The sequence below is a fragment of the Cavia porcellus genome, unplaced genomic scaffold (assembly GCF_034190915.1).
Source record: "Cavia porcellus strain 051 isolate PalLab524CR breed Dunkin Hartley unplaced genomic scaffold, mCavPor4.1 scaffold_5, whole genome shotgun sequence".
Taxonomy (NCBI): Eukaryota; Metazoa; Chordata; class Mammalia; order Rodentia; family Caviidae; genus Cavia; species Cavia porcellus.
Genome location: NW_026947488.1, coordinates 41,533,883 through 41,547,133, shown reverse-complemented (window position 1 = coordinate 41,547,133; position 13,251 = coordinate 41,533,883). Strand labels below are relative to the sequence as shown.

General features: G+C 35.6%; 1 long non-coding RNA gene across 1 annotated transcript; it reads left to right on the top strand.

The window, feature by feature from the left end:
* The first annotated feature begins 334 nt into the window (after window positions 1–334).
* Window positions 335–12,094, top strand: LOC134476049 (uncharacterized). Its single transcript, XR_010047489.1, has 2 exons — window positions 335–486; window positions 5,431–12,094. It is a non-coding gene; the product is annotated as an uncharacterized LOC134476049 (long non-coding RNA).
* The last annotated feature ends 1,157 nt before the right edge of the window (window positions 12,095–13,251 follow it).

The window sequence follows — 13,251 nt, the reverse complement described above, 5'->3', positions numbered from 1 at the left end:
ACCATAGTGTCTTCTGAAAGTTGCAAAAACTTAATTACAGGAGCTAACAAGTAGCAAAAGAGACTGAATAGAATTGGCTTTCCTGTATTTAGAGAAGGAAAATAATTAGCAGGAAATGGCCAACAGATGAGGAGCAGAAAAAGGAAGCCTAGAGCACAAAGGATCTCGATGAATTTGGCATCTTGGAGAACGGACTTCATTACAAATCCTCATAATAGCTGCAAAGAGTTTCCTGGGACAAATGGTGAATGCAGATCACATGGATGAAAAGGACATGCTTTGTTTAGTAAAACTGAAAGAATGGTACACGGCGATGATTTGCGTGGGTAAGCACCTTGCTCCCTAAGGAAGCACATTTTATATTTTAACATAAGGCTCTTTGAAAAGAAAAAAGTCTGAACTTACTAGTTAATGCAGAAAATACAGAAAGCTGCTGAGTCTCTGGGGCCACTGATCCAGATGCCCGAGTTTTCAACTCAGCCAGAGGTAAGCAAGATTATCTGTGTGCCAAAGTTTCGCTTTCACTCTTTGTCCAGTAAACCTGAGAGTAAATATTCCTTCAGAACAATGTGACCTCCAAATACTCTGGAACATCTGGAGTCTGGGAAGGACTAACAGGATTTATATGTATGGATAGGAAAGGGCCACTCAGCACTCGGTGATAACACCACATTCAATCAAGGGAAATTAAACTCTAACAGGATTAACGGAGGCAGCGGGTAATACATAGGAGCATGATTTCCCCCAAGCCGACATGCACACCGAAAGCCTGTCTTCCACGGGGGAACTGCTATGAGCACCACACAATGTATTAAGGAAGGAGGCAGCTTAAAATATGTGCAAAAATTCTAGCTTTTCATTCTGCCATGGCAACACGGATTAGGTCTGAATCACCTCAGATTTATTGCCCTGTTTTTTAACAGTGAATGCAAAAATATATATCAATATAACACTGTTACCTAAGATACCTAGAATTGTATATCTGTTGCGGGGTGACTATTACACACACACAATAAAAGAAATATATCAAAATACAAAAATGAAAATCATCAATTTGTTTCATGATCTTGAAAATAGCTCTTCAGTATTTTGTTAGTGTGTCTTCAAAATGTAGCTGTTCCATGGTTCCCTATCTGGGTTTCTGTACACACTAATGTGAAATTTCATAAAATTCAGAGGAGATAGCCATAGTTTATGCAAATCAAGGATCAACCCTTCTCTAACAGCAGTTACAAGGGACCTGTTTTATTCCCCAATTACTTTCTATCCCTTAGAAGAAATGTAACATTCCTTTATGGGTAATGTCACTTTATCAGGTTGCTTCCTGCCATAAATGTAATGTGAGACAAAGGACTGTACTCTTCTGGGTTGCTTCTTTCTCCTTGTTAAAATTGATTCTAGCAATTAGGAGCTCTAGCTCCTCAAAAAGCAAGCAAAGACTGGTGAGGGGCCCAGGCTAAAGGGCAAGCCTGCCCTTCTTAGGGGGCTGCTTCAACGCAAACTCACTTTCCCTGGGGACAGAGGTTCCCTGTCAGCATCTATATTAAGGCTTTCAGGTTATTTTTGTGTTCACTTCTCTCACTGCGACTTGTTTTCTGTGGTAGATTGATTGGATCAATGGTCTCAATACTTCACCCTTACCTCTAATTTCATTCTCTGCCCTGTGGCATTCTGATGCCTGGCATATCCGATTCTAAGCCCAATTATGGGACTTACTTAAGCATATAGCATGTTGGCACACGCTATTCAAGGAGAGGTTAAAATGTGCTTGCCTGTTGGGGTTGCTTCTCTTATCTCCCCACTTTCTACATGCAGGTAGTTCGGTGACCCTGCTGGAAGGTAGGACATTGGAATCCATTGTGTCAACCCAGCTGCCTCCATTTTAAATTAGTCAAAAGCTAGTGATATCCACTCATGCAGTTAGTACAACCAAGGCCAAAAGACTGTTAGAACCAACAAGCATGGAGTCTTTGTGTCCTTTTTGGTAATCTTCTACTGTTTTCCATGGATCTAAAGCTTCAAAACTATAATTGTTGCTTCACTAAACTTCCTAGTAGGATAAATATTTCCATGGTGCATTTGGAGCTGGAAAGGGGTGTGGTGTATCTCTCAATATTCTCTCTAGTTACAACTGGACATTTCTGTTACTAAAATGGCAAATGGTTTAGTAATTAGATATTCACTTTGCTAAGATAAGTCCTCAATATAACACCATTAAATGTGTTACAAAATTTGATAAAGCCATATTTGTTTGGCTTTGGAGATTTTATTCATAAGAATTTAGACAATATAAGAGATTGTGTATTTTTACGACTGTGTCCATATGAGTTCTAAAAGCCCCAGGGTACAGAGAAAAGAACTTCTTTTATAGCTCTTGATTTATCTTTATAATAATCAATTGTATGGCAGAATCCAATCTGTAATTTTCATAAGATAGCACCCTATTTACTATACTATTATCTCTATCAAATTGGAATAAAAACAATTCTAGATGAAAGTTATAAAATGTAACTATTCCATGTCCCTTACTCTTTCCTAATTTTTTCTTTCCTTCTTTGGCTTCCTCCTTCTGTCTTCCTTCCTTGTGCAGGGGATTGAACCAGCACTTTACAAGCACTAGGCATTCTATTCTACTAATAAACTCCAATTCTTAAATTAGGGTCAGATTTTCTTTAAAAAAATCCATCTACATGTTTCTATAAGAGAGGCAACCAAAACACCAAAGCACAGAGTATTTGAATTTAATGATATAAAGAAAATATATAAGGCAAATATTAATGAAAAGAAGTCTGGCATAATTGTATTAATATGATTTTAAAATACTTTAAGTCAAAAAAGATGTAGAATGGTAAAAAATTAACATAGGAAAACAAAGTTTTAATTTATGTTCACTTAATAAAATAGGTTCTGCAGAAAACATTCTTGAAGGGTTGAAGACTTATATGTAAAAGAAAAATTGAAATACTACAAAGAATATCCCTAGAACCTTTAGAAGGAACACATTTTTAAATGAGCTACAATGTGCTAAATATAAAAATGGGTAGTGTCGACTAAATTAAAATTATGAATTCTAATCATTAATAATATTATTGGAAAAAGGAGAGCAAAATTTAAACTGGAAGAGAAAAATCTGCCACACATGTCACATCTGGGATAAGAATCAAACAGCACCCTGCATTTTAATACATTTGTAAAATAAAATACTAGGCACTACTGAAATGAATAAAATCTTAAAAAATATAGATGAACTTAAAACATGAGAATTACATTCAGTGCAAAAGCTAGTGCTGAAAAATTATTCCAGTTTTAATAAACATGATACTAAACAATATGTTATTTAGAACTATATGCATAGAGAAATTAAAAATAAACTCATCAAGGAATGACAAAAGCAAAATAATGATTAATTTAGATATTGAGAGGGAGAGAAAGACGGAGACAGAGCAGACTGTAGTGTCCTTAGCAAACACTAAATTTTAATGCTATAAATCTAACAGTTTTGGCTCATTTTTTTTATTCTACCTGCTTCCCTAAAATGATAAGAATCTATTCAAGTTGGATTAGAAGCATTTTTGGCATTTGCTATTCTGAATGTATTTTCCATCTTGAAGTTACTGTGCGTGAAGCCAGGAGCAATTACTTTTCAAGTGGATATACTGTCACCACCTTTCAAGGTGTCATTGTCCTGCATTTCATCAGAACTACTTGAGCCAGATAAAGGTTCACATGCCAGACATTACAAAATAAATGAGAATCAAAGCTCTTTCCATTTGTAAAGCAAGGAATGCAAAATTGAATTCTACCCAAAGGGCTGTTCCTCTTATTGAGTAAAGCAAGTATTGAAGGTTTTGGTGTTGGTGCAAAGACTTGCCTTAATGAGTTCATTGCTTTTAATAAGTCATTTAACTCCAAATACTGTCTTTTCCAAACATCATCTACCTTCTCAACTAATGTTATTTCGATACAGAAACCACCATTGGTAAACTATTTTTCAGTGGACTTTTTTGTCTGCAGTAGTATTGATGAGTGGCCAACTATCAGACCTTCCAGTGGATGAGATGTGCCTGTGAGAATAGTCTGCAGGAAGACCCAGGGCCTCTCATCCGTGGGATTTCCTAGTATGTAGGTACCAAAGTGCTGACATGTGAATGATGTGGGTTCACTTGCCCTCAGAGAATTTCAGGAGTGTTTGAGGTCATTTGTTTATTTGGAAGTGGTATGTTCCTTCCATCTCACTTCCACCTGGGCCAGGTGTTCAGTTTTCAGGTTGCTTTGAACATACGTTACTAAAAAGGATCCCCACGGGTCCTGTGGGCACAGATCTCCCAGTGAATCTCAAATGAAAAGTGGCTTCAGCCCTCAGCCATTTTCCATAAGTATTTATGCTTCAAGGACAGTGTTGTTACATTGTCTCTGTGCATGTGAGGTCGGGTACAGTGTTCAGAATTAAATGTACAAGACACAATTATTGAGCAACACATTATATGACTGCCATGAAAGTCACAGATCCACAACACGCATATATCACATACACACACACACACCCTCTATATGTACACATACTTGCTCTATTTAAAATCTGTTTCTAACTTCTAGATCCCTCAGACCTTAGGGAAATAAAGCAAAGCTGCATAATTGCAGAGATCAAACTGTGTCCTATTAACCCAGTCACTTCGTGAGCTAATTCAGGGGCCACGGGGCTACCAAGTTTCAATGTATTTAAACTTTATAATGAAATTTTGAAATCGTTGGCTCATCTTACCTGTCCTGTTTCGGGACCATCTAGAGTACACTCTTACACAGAGTTGTATAAACAAGCTCTGTTTCCTAAAGCTGGGCTTTTTTTCTTATGATGATGCCAGTTTGCATTAAAGAATATATCATTGCTTTTTCAGAAAATATCCCTGCTTATGCCTCAAGAGAGCGAGAGGAGAGACCCATGCAGAGCAGGCAAGGACATTTCCTTTTGTACCCTTGAAATTTTGTACACTTGAAAAATACATCTGCTGACAAAACTTCTAACTACTAATACATGTGGTATAAAATATTAACTATAGATACTGTAAGTGTAGAGCAATGAAGGGATAAGAGACTTTGCTAGTCCAGGTCTTGTGACAAATAGATGCAAAAAAAGGGATAAATAAAAAGTTGTGATTGTTTGCTTATTTGTCTGGCATGGAGGTGAGCCGGAAAAACAGTGAGAGCTGTTAGGCTACTATACACATATGACCAGGAGAAGAATCAGGAATGAAGGGTTTCAATATCATTTTGAAAAAGGCTTCACATGTCATAAATACAACAGAGTAATATGAATTATGTTTAAAGAAGATAGCTTCCTTACTAGGGTTAAATTCTGCATAATAGACAATTCCCAAATCTCAGTTACACACAAAGACAAAAATTGTTTGTTGCTCGTGTTTGTTGCTGCAGGTGTCTGGGCTGGGCTCACATTTGTGTCTGCTCCTCCTGTCAGTCATTCGAAGACCCAGGCTGAAGCAGAAGAGGTACACACAACCTAGGCTTCTTCTGGCAGATGGGAAAACTGGAAAAGAACAACATCACAAGCACTTTGAAAGCCTCTTCTCAAGTCATAGGAGATCGTGTTCCTCAGCCAAAGCAAATCCCACGGGCAAGGCCAATGTCAAGAGAATGAAAAAGTACAGTTTTCTGCTGTACTTGGAGGCTGTGAGGTTGGAGAAGTAGGAAAGTTGAGATAATTTTCCATTCTTAACTAACGCTACTCCTCTAGTAAACTATAGAATGGTGGGAATTCTTATTAGGAAAATTGGACTATGCATCCAACACCACACACACACACACACACACACACACACACACACACACACATGAGATACATAGAGAAGCCAGAAGAACACACATGTACCTCTCCTGTGGAGTCACATGCCTTGGGCAAAAAGTAAACCAGAAAGCTGCTAACTTTTATCAGTTTTTCTTGGACTATTTAAAAGACAGGGGTGTTCTTTGGACAAAGCATGGCTTTGGAGAAAGAAAGCCTTAGTGCAAATGAGAAATAATACATATACTGACACACAAAATCCAGCACTTTTAACATCAGTGGTCTAACACCAACATGGCCTTTTTCATTAAAAATCTGAAGTCTGTGAGACAGGCCACTTCCATCCTGAGAGCATGATTTCAGTGCAGAAATTTTAGTAAAACCAGAATGAATCAAAGCAAAACAAACACTTTTATACAGCAGCTGCACAAATCAAGTCTAAATATCAACCTACTCCAACAGTTAAAAACTCATCAAAGAATAAAAATGATCAACACCAAGCCCTTGAGCCTTAGTTAAAAGAATTAAGGGAACAGAGGAAGAGAAAAATGGAAGGCGTAAGGACGATTTACCTCATTATGTGCAAGCAAATAAACAACTCTCTGAAATGATCACTGGTAAAACATGAACCAATGGAAATAAACCAACTGGATTCTCCTTGGGTGTTTTTTCTGAAGCCTTGTTTCCTGTTGCCTCTGTTCCCTTTTCTCCTAGAATGAGTCAGGGAGGCGAGGAAAGGGCAGATGTTAAGAATGTTCTTCCTCTCAGTAGCAAGAAGCTATGGCAGTCTTTATTCTGGAGAAGTTTCCAGGAGTATTTTAAAATCATTGTTCTCCTTCCCCCCACGGAATTATCTGTCCTAAATTTTCACTGTGAAAACCTCTGGAGGTTCCTAGAAGCAAAAATTACAAAGTGGAGTCCTTTTCGTACTGTGGTGTCTGACAGTGTCTCACTCTTACACTTCTCTATCCCCAGCCTTTGCTAATGAAAGTGAACATTTCTCAGCTTCTACCAGATTGATCTCTGGTGGCTTTGTTCCAGGTAAGCGAATCTCAGCTGTCCCTCTCTGGTTGTGCCTGTTTTTCCAGATATCAAGGTAGTGGTTTCCTCAATCCTCTGGTCAAAGAAAAGCCATTGCTTTTAAGTTTAACCAGCTCATTCTTGTTCAAAAAGGGGAAATGATAATTCCTAAGCTCTTTCCATGCAGATGCTTCACCACACATGTCCTAAATCAGGATTATTCACCACAGGATTATGAGAACAGTATCTTTATATCTTTTAGTTTGGAATAATTATAGATTTAGAAGAAGTTTTACAACGTTACAGAGAGGTTCTCATGTACTCTTTTTTCAGTTTCCCCCAGTGCTAACATCTGGCATCCAAAAAATATGATATGGAATCCAAGAAGTTGGCATTACTGTAATCCCGAGTTTAAATGGATTTCATCTGTGTATGTGTCCATGCCACTGGAAAATATGAGTGTGGTATCTTACCGAGATGCAATACATGCTATAAACAGTAGGTTAGCCTTTGATATAATATTATTAAATTTGATGGAGACTTTATTTGAAAATTATCAGTTTGTATCCATTCTTCTGTATGTAGTTTTATGACATACTTTTATATTTATTGATTTAAATAATCATTACATAGCCAGGCTTTAGAAGTATTCAATCAAGAGAAAGAAATTCTTTGTTTTGCTTATTTCTAACTCCTTTTTAAAAAAAGATAATAAAACAAAACAAAGCAGAGCAGAGTAGAACAGTGCAAATAACACAGGATTTTAGAAAAATACAGCAGGAAATCAACAGTGGCTACCATAATGTCTCTTATTTTCTTTGAAATAGTTGTCCATACCTTCACACATAAAATGTTAATACAAATAGAAACAGTATAAAAGCAATCAGAACAAAAGAATGAGAGTCTTAAGGGCTTTCAAGACCAGACATTAAGAAATCAGTAATGGGTATATTAATGTCTCTTTTTTTCTTCAAAATAGCTGTCCATAGCTTCACACATATTGAAATCAAATAATTGAAAACAGACTAAAACCAATCAAAACCAAGAATAAAAGCATTATTGGACTTCAAAACAAAATTGTAGGAAATCATCAATGGCTACCATGATGTCTTGTTTTCTTCAGTGTAGTTGTTCATGTTATCACACATAATGAAATCAATTCTTATAAACCTTTTAGGTATAGTTCTAAGCATATATAAGCCTATCTGTGTGCACCTATTCTTTCTGTATTAAAGGAAAAACCAAAACAACAAATAAATAACTGAAACTAACAGCCCAAAACAATAACATTGTAGGCTTTCAAAACAAGGAGGTAGGAACATAATAAATTTTGTTGTTTTGCATAGTTATCTTCTAAAGTCTCACTCGAATTACCAGATACCAGTCACGAAAAACTGTTCTAATTCCTACAGACATTAACTTTTATTTCAAGAACTAATTTTCAAGAACTAATAGAACTAGTAGTACAATCATCTTAGTAATCTTAAGTGTATATATACAAATTTATATGTTCTCTTTCTCCTTTTCTCGATTTGCTTGTCTGAGTTATTTTTTCTTCTTTTAGCAGTTACTTAACCTTTCATAACATTTATTGAAAATTTTATATCTTATTTACCTTTTCAGTTTCTTACACTAGGGAGACAATAGGTATTTATACATGTAAGTTTGATTTATTTCACTTATGAGTATGGTCTTAAGTCGCTTGCATTTATCTCAATGTTGTCTTTCTTTATAGGTAATATTGCACTGCAGAAAAACATCACTTTTTTTATCCATTCCTCAGTTGACGGGCATTTGGGTTGTTTTCAAGAGTTAGCTATTACAAATTGTGCTACTATTAACATAGGTGCATATATATCACTATGGTATGATGTTTTCAGTTCTTCTGGGTATATACCCAGAAATGGAATAGATGGATCAAATGGAACTTCCAATCCTAGATTTTTGAGGAACATCTACACTAATTTTCACAGTGGTTGCACCATTCTATACTCCTACTAACAGTACCGGAGTGTTCCTTTCCCCCCATAGCCTCTCCAGAATTTGTTATTGGTGGCTTTCTTGATCCTAGCTATTTTTTCTGGAGATGGAGTCTCAGTGTTGTGTTAATTTGCACTTCTGTAATGACCAATAATGTTGAACATTTTTTTCATGTATGTTTACCATTTATATTTCTTCAGCTGAGAAGTGTGTATTCATCTCAGATGCCCATTTTTGGATTGGGCCTTGAATATCAGGGACCTGATATTCTTAAATCTTTATATGTTCTAGGTAGAAATACTTCGTCTGAGGGATAGTTGACTAAGATTTTTTTTCCCAATTCATGGATTTTCTTTTCACTCTGTTGGAGATTACTTTTGACATGCAAAAACTTTTTATAAGATGAGTTCCCAGTTGTTGATTCTGGGAAGTATGTCCCATGCAGTTTGACTTTTGTTCATGAATTCTCTACCTATACCTACATCTTCAAGATTTCTACATACTTTGTCCTCCTGCAGATTTATTGTTTCTGTTTTAACATTTAGATATTTGATCCATTTTGACATTAGTTTAGTGCATGGTGATAGGCATGGGTCTAGTTTTAGTTTTTGGCATATGGAGAGCCAATTTTCCCAGCACTTACTAAAGATGTTATCTTTCTTCCACTGAATGTGTTAGGCCAAAGATAAGTGGTTGACTGTGTTTGTAGTTGTGGTTATATCGTCTAATCTATTCCTATGAACTTCAGACAAAGAAATTCTTATATTATCAGTTATAAGGCTAATCCCTAGCATTCACTGAGCACTGAGGGGGTTCTTGTCACTATAATTTATAATTTACTTACTTGGAAAATGATTATATATATATATATATATGGCTACCTTTTGAAATTATCTTAAAAAAAAAAAAAAAAAACAGCCAGCTGGACCATGCTTAGCAACCTCCATTCATTCAGTGCCAGGAGCAGAGGGCATAGGAGGCAACTTCCAATATGCCCAGGAAAAGCTTTGGAACATCACTTGAAACACAAAAATATAGGAAAATGACAAGACAAAAGACCAAAATGCAATCTCAAACCTCCAACCCATCCCAAGAAACCCTAGGAGCCATGTACATAGAAGAAAATATAAGCCATAAACCTGAAATGCCTTAAATGATAGCAACTGAAATAAAGAAGCAACTCCAGAAAGATATAAAGGAACTCAAATTAGAAATAATCTCTGAGATAATAGAAGTCATGATAAAAGTAATGAAAAAATGCTGAACACATCTAAAGAAGACACAGTTAAAAAACTAGAGGAACACTGCAAAAAGATAGAATCCCTGGATGAACAATATAAGAAACAAACAGAATGCATGAAGCAGATTCAAAGAGATACATAGGAAATCAAAAATTTCATTGAAAGTTGTAAAAACCACCTCAAGGAAAGTGAAGATAGAATTTCAGACCTCAAAGACAACATTGCAGCTAGTGAACAGGAAAGGAAAGATCTTTTAAAAGTAACAAGGAATCAGGAAATAACAATTCAACAGTTGCAAGATGATGCAAAGAAAAACAATGTAAGATCAATAGGGATAAATGAAAAAGGAGACAACACAAATGATATAAAGAGGCTATTTGCAGAAATAATAGCTGAAGATTTCCCAACATGACAATGGAAACTGACATATGGATTAGTGAAGCATATAGAACCCTAAATAGCCATAACCAAAATAAAACTACACCCAGACGTATAATAATCATCATCCCAGAAATCCAACATAAAAATAGAATATTAAAAGCTATCAGAGAGAAAATACAGATCACTTCTCAAGGAAAAACTATCAGAAACACAGCAAAATTGTCACCACAAACAATAAAGTCAAGAAATGCATGGAGTGAAGTATTTCAGATCCTAAAGGAAAACAACTTCCAAACCAGACTGATGTACCCTACAAAACTATCCTTCAACATCTATGGAGAAATAAAATACTTCCATGACAAAGAACAGCTGAAGAACTTCATGATCACCAAACCAACCCTGCAAACAATGCTGAAAGACATTCTAGACACACATAGGAAAAAACCACTAAGCAAGGCAGAGAAACAGAATGGAAAGGTAAAGATATAACAGCACAAAGATAATGTCAACAATAAACCAATATCTAACAGTTACAACCATTAATGTAAATGGTCTCAATTCACCAGTTAAAAGAATAAAAGACTGACAGAATGGATCAAGAAACAAGATCAAACCATATGCTGTCTATAAGAAACCCATCTAACCCAAAAGGAAACTGAGCGACTGAACATCAAAGGGTGGAAAACAATATTTCATGAAACAGAAACCCCCAAAAATGTAGGGGTAGCTGTTCTGTTTGCAGACAATGTGAACTTCAAACCAACAATGATCTGAAGAGATAAAGAAGGTCACTACATACTAGTTAGGGGAAAACTTCAAGAGGAAGAGATAACAATCTTAAATATATATGCATCAAATTCCAGAGCACCCAGCTATATAAAGCAAGTATTAACAGAAATGAAAAATCAAGTAATCAGTAACACAATTATAACGGGAAACCTTAGCACACCACTGACACCAAGGAACAGATCAACCAGACAGAAAATCAGCAAATAAATAACAGAACTAACTCACACCTGTCAACAAATGAACTCAATAGACATATACAGAGTATTCCATCCAGCAACATCAGAATATACATTCTTCTCAGCAGTACATGGGACATTCTCTAAAGTAGACCATATACTAACCCACAAAACATATTTAAACAAATAACAAAGAATTGAAATTATCCCATGCATGTTATCAGATCATAGCACCATGAAACTAGGAAATAATAATAAAAGAAATTGAAAAAAATCCCACAAACACATGGAAATTGAATAATAGACTCAAGCAATCAGTGGGTCACAGAGGAAATTAAAGAAGAAATTTAAAAAGCAAACAAAAATACAATTACAACTTAGCAGAATCTATGGCATTCAATGAAAGTAGTCCTCAGAGGAAAATTTATTGCACTGAGTTCACACGAGGAAAACAAAATAAACAGAAATAACCTGATGTTAAACCTTAAACATCTAGAAAAAGAAGAGAAAGTCAAGTCCAAAACCAAAATATGGGAGGAAATTACAAAGATCAGAGCAGAAATTAATGCAATAGAGACTAAGAAAACAATTCAAAGAATCAATCAAAGAGTTGGTTCTTTGAAAGAATAAATAAAATTGATAAGCCCATAGCCAATCTTATTTTAAAAAGGAAAGAAAAATCTCAAATTCATGCAATAAGGAACGAAAAAGATGAAATCACTACAGACTCTGTGGAAAACATAAAATCACCAACACCTGTTTCAAAAACCTCTAATCTTGTAAGTTTGATAACACAGAAGAAATGGACATATTCCTAGAAAGAAGTACCAAAGCTACGTCAAGAAGATGTAAAATTGCTGAATAGCTCACTTTCTATTCACAAAATGAAAATGTAATTAAATCCTTAACAAACAAAGAAGAGCCCAGGCCCAAACAGATTCACTGCGGAATTCTACAAGAAATACAAAGAAAACTTAACGCTGACACTTCTCGAAGTCTTTAATAAAATGGAAAGGGAAGCAATTCTTCCTAAGTCATTCCTGGAAGCAAATATTACTTTAACGCAAAAACCTGAGAAAAATCCAACTAAAAAAGAGAACTACAGGCCAATATCTCTAATGAGTATACATGCAAAAATTGTCAATAAAATATTGGCAAACAGAATGCAGCAAATCACCAAGAAGATTACATACCACAACCAAGTGGGATTCATCCCAAGCATGCAGGGATGGTTCAACATACGTAAATCACTAAATGTGATCTACCATAAAATGGAAAAACATCCCTTGTTCATGGATAGAAAGAATAAACATTGTGAAAATAGCCATTCTCCCAAAACTGTTATACAGATTCAATGCAATCCCAATAAAAATACCATCAACATACCTTATAGATCTAGAGAAATCACTCCTAAAATTCATCTGGAACCAGGAGAGACCTAGAATAGCAAAGGCAATTCTAAGCAGCAAAGGCAAGGCAGGAGGCATCACGATCCCTGACTTGAAGTTACGCTACAAAGCTACTATAATAAAATCAAAATGGTATTGGAATAAAAACAGATCTGAAGATCAGTGGAATAGATTAGAAGATACAGTCACAACTACAAGCACACTCAACCACCTTATCTTTGATAAAGGGGCCAAACATGTTCACTGGAAGAATGATAGTCTCTTTAAAATAGTGCTGGAAAAACTGGCTCTCCATAGGCAGAAAACTAAAAATGGACCCATGCCTATCACCATCTACTAAACTAAAATCTAAATGGATCAAAGATCTAAATATTAAAACGGAAACACTAAATCTGTTGGAAGACAAATTAAGTAAAAATCTTGAAGACAAAGGATAGATAGAGATTAGTTCATGAACA